This window comes from Humulus lupulus, chromosome 3, assembly GCF_963169125.1.
Source record: "Humulus lupulus chromosome 3, drHumLupu1.1, whole genome shotgun sequence".
Classification (NCBI taxonomy): domain Eukaryota; kingdom Viridiplantae; phylum Streptophyta; class Magnoliopsida; order Rosales; family Cannabaceae; genus Humulus; species Humulus lupulus.
The window spans coordinates 261484018-261492465 of NC_084795.1; positions in this window are offsets into that span (position 1 = coordinate 261484018).

The window sequence follows — 8448 nt, forward strand, 5'->3', positions numbered from 1 at the left end:
GGACGTGAGGGAGTCCACGGCGGGGAATGACACCGGCAAGGAGATTCCCAAGCAGCACCCAGATGTGTCGCAACCTCAAAGGAGGAGAACAACTAGCGTGACAATCAGGGAACCCTCTAGCACCCCGTGAGAGGCCGCGCCCCCTACTCCTTCGGGAAAGGGAAAAAAGAAAGCCTCTGAACCCCTCGAGCCTCTCGATGAGTCTTCGGATGAGAACGATACTGATCTCTCGCTCTTAGATAGTTTGCCAATTCCCTATCACTTATTTGACGGGGACGATAACTTTAAGTACACTCTCAATTTAGATTTAGACTTCTTCATGCCAGAGAGTGAGTGTAACACTAGTAGAGTATATAATGTAGCGACCAGTAATGATAGCTCGGGTCTTTTACTTGCAATGTTCTTTGTATCTTTTTCTGACATAGCACACTCAGTTATTTGTACTATCTCACTATTTGTGTACTTGCTTTCTTGCAGACATGGCATCTAAAGACATGTTCGATATGTACAGTGCACCCGAAGCTCCTGCGAGCAAGAAGAAGGTGAGCAGGCGGCATCACGGGGAATGCAGCAAAGCACCTTCGGCCAAGAAAACCCGCACTACGGACCATCCGACAGACAAACCCTTAACAAATGCAACACCACCTCTTTCTCCCCTCGAGCAGCAGACTCCGCCTACACCAGTCGGGTCGACCCCTTCCCCACTGGTTCCAGCTGACCAAACTCAGCCAGTTGCCCCTGCTCCAACAGGGGGCGACATATCAAGCCGCACCCTAAGATCAGCCAAGGATAGGATGGCAATGATCTTGAGGCCCAAGCGTTGCCGAGAAGCCATGGCTGGGATAGAGTCAATGGACGTCGACCATATCTTAACCCGCGCACTAAATAAGCTCGCAAGTGTAAGTTGTTTTTTCCTATTGAGACTCAATCCTTTTATCTATTACAGTCATTTTAACTTTTGTTCTGATCGTAGGCAATGCTGACCGTTACTGTCGGCCGGCTTCGCTCGGGAGTTATCACCGAGAAATCCAAGGCATCCGAGCAACGGCACGCAAAGGAGCTTAAGGCCGCTGAAGGAAAACATGCCGAGCAGCTTGAGGTGGCTCAGAAGACAAATGTGGCATTGTTCGAGGAGAAAAATAAGCTGGCTACGGAGCTGAGGGGGAAGCAGAATGCCTTGGACAAAGCCGTCGAATTAAGGGATCAGTATAAGGAGTCTAACCTTATCAATTACCGCGAGGCCAAAAAGCTCGAGGCGAACTTGATCGCGAGCAGGCAAGAGGCCGACAAGTTTGAGGCTCGGATCGACGACCTTGAGAAAGCCAACGCCAGCAATCTGGAGAGGTACAAGGGTGCCACGGCTAAGTGTTTCTATGACTTCTGGAAACACAATCAAGGGGCCGACTTCAGCTATGTTCCCAAGCGCATAAGGCAAACTGAGATAGCCCGATGCGTTGCTCGTTAGGCGGAAGAATAAAAAGCAAAGATCCCAGCCTCGCCCGAAATCTCCTTGGCCACTGGCGTTGAAGGTGTGGATGATGAAGTCGCTGCTGCAGTCAACCAAGAAAATCCACAAGACCCTCCTGCCTTATAATTATACTGTTTTTATTTTTTAATTTTTCAATATACAATCTAGGGGTCGAAATGTAAAGATAAGTTTCTTTTTTAATTTTTATTGCTGGATGGGCAGCTTTTTCGTTTAACAAACAATTACATCCGAGCAGTTACTGCTCGCGGTGTAAAGGGATTCCTTTTGATATTATAATATTTGTATTTTATTATAACATTTGTTCGCATGACCGAACCTAGCATAGTACTTTGGTTTGATTTAACAATACAATATTTTGAAAAATACTCTAAGTACCCTAGCATGCTTTCACTTATTTTTCTCATGTGTTTACATACCTTTCGATATGCTTTGCTTACTAGATGCCTTATATGCCCCCCAAGGTTTTGAGGAGCTTTAGGTCCTTGGTCACTTGCCTTGATGAAAACCTGTTCGAACAATACTGATCGTAGCAAAGAATTTAAAATGATAATATAGCAAAACAACACACGTAATGAGGAAATACTTGTAATAAATACAATAATTGGCAATAATGACTGGCTGTGCACAATCCCTTATATTTCTCGTAATAAATGGACAAATCATGTCTGTACGAGTGATCACCAAAATGATCTTACACTTATAAGCGATCAGTCACATAAAATGACAAACCCTTTTTCATAACTTTTAAAAGTAAAATTAATACAAGCCAACTCTTTAAGAAGAATTGTTTATTGATAGTACTTGCACAGGTGTTCTCCATTCCAATAGCGAGGAATGAGATCTCCATTTAAGCGAGCAAGTTTATAGGTGCCTTGATGGAGGACTTCTTCAATCTGGTATGGTCCTTCCCAATTAGGTCCGAGTACTCCAGCAACCTGGTCGCGGGTGTTTAGGAAAACCCTTCGAAGTACTAGATCTCCAAAATTGAATTTCCTTTCGCGTACTTTAGAATTGAAATACCGGGCAACCTTTTGCTAGTAAGTTGCTACTCAGAGCTGGGCTTGTTCACACTTTTCCTCGATCAAATCTAGGGACTCCATCAATAGCTGGCTATTAGAGCCTTGATTGTACGTCATTCTCCGATGCGATGGGTGATCTAACTCAACAGGAAACATAGCCTCATATCCATAAGCTAGGGAGAATGGAGTATGGTATGTTGTTGTTCGATGGGAAGTTCTATACGACCAAAGGACTTCAGGAAATTGCTCTGTCCATGCCCCATTTGCTTCCTCAAGTCTCTTCTTCATAGTATCCTTTAGCATTTTATTGACTGCTTTGACTTGTCCATTTTCTTGAGGATGAGCGACTGAAGAAAAGCTCTTGATAATTCCATGTCGTTCACAAAAATCCGTGAATAGATCACTATCAAACTGCGTGCTGTTGTCTGAGACAATTTTTCTTGGCAATCCATAGCGACACAAAATGTTTTTAACCACAAAATCCAACACTTTCTTGGTTGTTATGTTTGCAAGTGGCTCGGCTTCGACCCATTTTGTGAAGTAATCAATGACAACCACGGCGTACTTGACGCTGCCCTTTCCTGTGGGCAAAGATCCGATTAAATCTATACCCCAGGCTGCTAACGGCCACAAACTTTGCATCTATTTTAGCTCATTAGGGGTTGCTCGTGGAATTTTTGAGAACCTCTGGCATTTGTCACATCTCTGCACGAATTCCATCAAGTCTTCATTCATTGATGGTCAGAAGTATCCTTGCCTTAGGATCTTTTTTTATAAGCTCTGCCCTCCAGCATGGTCCCCACAAAAGCCTTCGTGGACCTCTTTCATCAATTATTTTGCCTTCTCTTTCAAAATACATTTGAGGAGTGGCATTGAGTATCCCCTTCGGTACAAGATTCCATCGACCAGGACATACCTAGTAGCCTGCCGCTGAAGGGTCCTAGTTTTGTTTCTATCCGTCGGCAACACGCCTTGCGTCAGGCACTCTATGTAAGGTTCCATCCATGTATCCACCGCCTGAATCACCAAAGAGGTCTCCTCTACTTGGATGTTTGGTGCTGATAGTCGCTCAACTGGCACTATGTTCAGAGTGTCAGCATCCTTCGCACTTGCTAATTTGTCCAAAGCATCAACGTTTGAATTCTGGTCGTGAGGTACTTGCTGGAGGGTGTACTTATTAAACTGCGCCAATATATCCTTTGCTTTATTTAAGTAAGCAACCATTTTTAAGCCTTGGGCCTGATATTCTCAAATGACTTGATTGACCACTAGTTGGGAGTCACTGTAGATATCAAGCGATTTTATGTGCATGTCTCTGGCTAGCCGTAATCCTGCAAGCAGTGCTTCATACTTGGCTTCATTGTTAGAAGCAGTGAAGTCAAACCTGATTGCGCAGTGAAATCGATGCCCTTCAGGCGTTATCAAAATCACTCCTGCTCCTGCGTGGTGCTCATTAGAAGAACCATATGTAAACAACTTCCAAGAAGGAGTCTGGCTTTGAGACTCGGGTTCTTCAGACCCTTCATGCTGCTCGCTGTCTGAAAGCCCAGTGAGTTCTGCGACAAAATCGGCCAGAGCCTGTCCTTTTATCGCTGCTCGTGGCATGTAAGAGATATCAAATTGCTTAAGTTCGACTGCCCATTTCAACAATCATCCCGCGGCTTCAGGTTTTTGCAAAACTTGCCGTAGAGGTTGGTCAGTCAAAACTGTGATTGGGTGAGCTTGGAAGTAGGGCTGCAGCTTCCTGGAGGCAAAGATTAATCACTAGGCTAATTTTTCAATAGGTGGATATCGCGGCTCCGTTCCTATTAGCCTCTTGCTTACGTAATAAACTGCCTTCTGCACGCCTTCCTCTTCTCTTACCAGGACAGCACTAGCAGTGTATCCTGTGATCACCAAGTAGATGAACAAAGTTTCTTTATCCACCGGCTTTGATAGAATCGGTGGTTGCGACATGTACGTCTTCAAAGCTTGAAAAGCCTGCTCCCATTCCTCCGTCCATTCGAATCTCATGCTGGCTCTAAGTAGATTAAAAAATGGGACACATTTGTCCGTAGACTTGGAAATAAATCTACTGAGAGCAACAATTCTTCAGTTTAAGCTTTGAACATCCTTAATCTTTGTTGGAGATTTCATATCGACCAGGGCTTTGATCTTCTCAGTATTAGCCTCAATTCCTCGCGAGTTTACAATAAATCCCAAGAACTTCCCTGATCCTACTCTGAAGGAGCACTTGAGGGGATTTAGCTTCATCTGATATTCGTTCAAGATGTTGAAGCATTCTTGCAAGTCCCCTATATGTCCTTTTGCCTTCTTCGACTTAACCAACGTGTCATCGACATATACCTCCATGTTTGGGCCGATCAACTCCTTAAACATGTGGTTGACCAGTCGTTGGTAAGTCGCACTAGTGTTTTTCAAACCGAAGGGCATTACTTTGTAACAGTAAAGCCCTGTATCAGTCTGAAAGCTAGTGTGATCCTCATCAGGAGGATGCATACTGATCTGATTATATCCAGAGTATGCATCCATGAATGAGAGAATCTCGTGCCCTGTAGTGGCATTGACCATTTGGGCAATTCTAGGGAGTGGGAAACAATATTTAGGGCAGGCTTTATTAAGGTCTGTGAAATCCACGCATGTTTGCCATTTTCCATTCAGCTTGGGAACAAGTACGGGATTAGAGACCCATGATGGATACAACGCTACCCTGATGAATCCATTCTCCTTCAACTTTTCGACTTCTTCCTTTAGAGCCTTCGATCTATCTTTGTCGAGCAGCCTCCTTTTCTGTTGCACTGGTGGATAACTCTCGTCTATGTTTAGGACATGGCTAAGGACTGCAGGGTCTATTCCCACCATGCCTTTGTGCGACCAGGCAAAGACTTCCTGGTTTTTCCTAAAAAATTCGACCACTGCTTGCTTCGTTGTTGTCTCTAAGTTTTTACCGACTTTCACAACCCTGGTCGGATTTTCTTCATCGAGTTGGACCTCATCAAGGTCCTCGATGGGTCCTATCTCTTCATCAAAATCCCTAAAGCAAGGATCTAAATCTCTGTCCTCACTTTGGGCAATGCCCTATTTGGTGACACCATCACCTAATTGGGCTTGTACATCAGTCGCCATTTGCAACTCTTTTCTGGCAACTTCCCTCGATACACCTTTCTTCGCCTTAGATATCAAGGCGTTTTAGCACTCCCTCACTTCCCGCTGCTTTCCCAACACGCATCCTATCCTTGCGTCGGTTGGGAATTTCATGGCCAGGTGATATATCGAGGTAACGGCTCGCAGATCGACCAAAATTGTCCTCCCAATTACTGCATTATATGCTAAAGGACAATCAACTACTATGAAAGTAGTGAGTAATGTCCTGTTTGCAGGTGCAGTACCTTCTGTAACTAGGAGCCATTTGGGGCGAGCCCTTCGCCAGAAAAACCATAAATGGTTTGGTTGCATGGCTCCAGGTCCTTGACGGACAATCTCATTCTTTCCAGTGACGACTTGTCTAGGATGTTGACTAAGCTTCCTATGTCAACCAACACTCTCTTAACCATCATGTTGGCAATTTGAACGTCAACGACCAGCGAATCAGAGTGTGGGAATCGTACGTGGCTGGCATCATCCTCAGAGAAGGTTATTAATTCCTCCTCTGTTCGAGCCTTCTTTGGTGCTCGATCCTCCACACTCATCATCTCAATGTCCTGGTCATGGCCTAGGGTTCAAGCATGTCGTTCCCTTCCCTTCCCCCTGTCCCCTGCAAGGTGTGGGCCACCACAAATGGTGAGTAATGTGCCTGCCACAGGAGCTGGCTGTAAAGGTGGCGAGCGTTGGCGTGCAGGCGCCTACTCATTGCCACCTTGAGCCTCTCGCTGGGACCCTCCTACGGCTCGCACATATCTCGTTAGATGTCCCTGCCTGATCAGGAACTCAATCTCATCATTCAACTGGTTGCACTCATTAGTGTCATGTCCGTAGTCGTTGTGAAAACGACAGAATTTTGTTGTATCTCTCTTGGAGATATCCTTCCTTATAGGTGCGGGTCACTTATAAGGAACATTAGAGCTGGTCACCTGGTGACCTCTGATCAACTTTTGACAAGGGCCGTATAGTTGGTGAATCTTGGCTCATATCCATTGCCTTTGGGCCGTTTATTCTCAGATGCTGACGGCTCATTGCTCGCCCGTTTTCCACCATTTCTGCCATTTCCATTCTCGTTGCCCTTGCCATTTCCATTGGGTTTATCTAACCCGTTGGCGGCCTTGGCGGGTGCTTCCTTCGGTCCCTTGTCCTTTATGGGTGATTTCCCCTCGTTGGCAATCACGTCTTTGAGCTTGATATATCGATCAACTCGATCCAAAAACTCCTGGGTACTCATTACCCCATTTTCCCTCAAACTGCTCCAGAGAGGGGAATGACGCTTAACCCTAGCAGTTAGGGTCATCATCTTGCCTTCGTCGCCCACTGTTTTGGCTCTAGCCGTTGCTCGCATAAAGCGCTGGACATACTCCTTCAAGGGCTCTCCCTCCTTCTGGCGTATCTCGACTAGTTGGTTGGCCTCAGTGGGGTGTACGCAACCCACATAGAATTCTCCGTAAAATTCCTTCACGAACATCTCCCAGGATACTATGCTAGTAAGAGGAACTTAAAGAACCACTCCTAGGTGGTGTCAGACAGTGTTGTGGGGAAGATCCTGTAGCGGGCATCGTCTGACACTTTTTGTATATCCATTTGCATCTCAAATTTGTTGACATGAGATATTGGGTCTCCGTACCCATTAAAGTTTGGCAGTACTGGCATTTTGAATTTACTGGGGGTTTCTGCCACAGCAATCCTTTGCACAAACGGAGTGCCTCTCGTCCGATCGTACTCTATGTGGGATGTTCAACTTCCAACTAGCTGTTGTACTGCTTGGTTCAAGGCATCAATTTGTGCATGAACCGCGTCTGGGATCGCTGGGGTGACTGGCGCTAGGGAAGTGTACTCATCGTCCCTCTCACGACAGTCGTTGAGCATGTCCCCCAAATATTCATCCCTGCGCCTTTGCTCGCTAACTCCTAGCCGATCAAAGACGTTATTTTGTCGGGGTTGCCCCCCAGCGTTATGGCTTGTTGGCCTATTTTCTCTAAGTGGGGGGTTATCATCTCGACCTCTTTCTTCATTCCTCCGACCAGAATTCCCCTTGCCAGAATCGGCCTCATTATAGTCATGGTCGTCTCTAAATTGTCAATTGTTCATGTTGTTTCCTCCTTGGGTTGGCATCTCCCGAGCGTCAGGAGGAGGCCTGCACTAGTCGTTGGGTCCCCATGCATTATTATGTCATGGGGGGCCCCTGACCATAGAGCCTAACTCGTTGTTCCTTCTGTTGGCAGAAGAACGCTGCCCCCTGCTCGATGGATTTAGCTCTCGTCCCCTGGGTATCTTAGGATGTGGGGCGGTTGCCCAGCCCTATTCTGCCTCTGGCGCTAGGGATTGCACCGACCAGCTTGAGATGGAGACTTCTGCTCAGGATCCCGAATTGGGACATCATCCTGAGCCACAGGTGGCTGCTCCGACCTTTTAGGGCTTACTGGCTGGAGCGAAGGACTTGGATTAGGAGCCCGCTGTGGTGGCGCACTCGGTGGCTGATCCAGTTGAGAGGCCGGCACAGCTTGTCCCCGAGCCAACTGCATGGCTACTTCAAGAGTGGCCATGGCATCCTTCTGCCGACAGTCCATATCTACCTGCCGCTCATTCAGCTCCTAGCGCTGACACTTAATCTCTCTCTGCTGTAGCGCCATGGTCTCCCCTGCGTTCTCCTGATTGGCCCTCAGATTGGCCAACTCATCCTGCAACACCCCCAGTGTTGCCCTCAGCATTTCCGAATCCAACTCCTCCTCTTCAAACTCCAAATGTGGTTCATTCTCTGCCACATTTGGAGGAGGAGGTTGAGATGATGCAATG